Source organism: Phoca vitulina, unplaced genomic scaffold, assembly GCF_004348235.1.
Source record: "Phoca vitulina isolate PV1807 unplaced genomic scaffold, GSC_HSeal_1.0 scaffold53, whole genome shotgun sequence".
NCBI classification, from domain to species: domain Eukaryota; kingdom Metazoa; phylum Chordata; class Mammalia; order Carnivora; family Phocidae; genus Phoca; species Phoca vitulina.
The window spans coordinates 7,030,459-7,031,518 of record NW_022589756.1 but is presented as its reverse complement, the minus strand read 5'-3'; the positions used below and the strand labels follow the sequence as shown (position 1 = coordinate 7,031,518).

Here is a 1,060-nt window from a genome sequence, read left to right as displayed (position 1 = left end):
GTGTTAAGACATTCTTGTCTTATACATAATCTTAGTGGAAAACTTCAAATTTCTCAACACTGAGTATGATGTTAGCTATAGGGTTTTGTATATATATTATTTTTCTCCAACAGATTTATTACTTTTTGAAAAGAATGGATTTTGAGTAGAAAAAACATGAGGAGAGAGGTATGGAATAGAAAATAAATATTAATGTAAGCTATTTTGCTAACTGTTTTATAATCACAACAAATTCGTACAGAGAATGTCCTATACAAAACAACACAATAAAGGTTCAAAGATCAAGGTATTCCCTTAGGCAAGACTGAAGATTTCAGTATTTGAAATTTAGACTGCAGTCCTTGTCTTTGGATGGATCACTGGGTGTGTGACACAGTTCATGATTTTAATCAGATTTGAACGGAAGAATGGCCACTTGGCCCAGATAGAAGTAGATGAAGTGTTTGGTTTCATGTATCACATAACTACCAAAGTTTCTCACCATGATGCAACCCCAGGTGGGATTGTACTCCTTGTCAAACTCCTTTTTAATATGGGCCACAATGTCTTTCTCTATGCTATATTTCTCCAATGCCTGAGTTGCACATTTCACCCAGTCCTGCTGCATCTCCTCAACATGTTGGCATTTTTTATCAGGGCCTTTTGGTTGCACATGGTTACCATGGAATAGGGGCTAGTCAATAGCAATGGTCTTGGGGGGTGGGGAGGGGTTGGTGACACTCAGACCCAGCAGGAGCTGCCCTCACTTGGGTCTTTGTTTATATTCTTTAATAAGTTGAGGAACTCCCCCCTATTCCTAGTTGACTGAGATTTTCATCATAAATATTTGTTGAATTTTGTCAAATGCTTTACCTGCATGGTATCATCATATAATTTTTCTTTAGCCAGTTAATGGGATGGACTATAATAGTTGATTTTTTAATGTTGGGCCATCCTTGCATATCTGGAATAAATACCACTTGGTCATGTGTATAATTCTTTTTTCTACATTGTTAGGTTCTCTTTACAAATATTTTATTGAGAATATTTTAGCTATGTTCATGAGAAATATGGGTTAATA

The 1,060-nt window shown here is 35.9% G+C and overlaps 1 pseudogene; it reads right to left on the bottom strand.

The window, feature by feature from the left end:
- Positions 1-385: 385 nt before the first annotated feature.
- Positions 386-654, bottom strand: LOC116622560 (annotated as a pseudogene).
- Between the last annotated feature and the right edge of the window lie 406 nt (positions 655-1,060).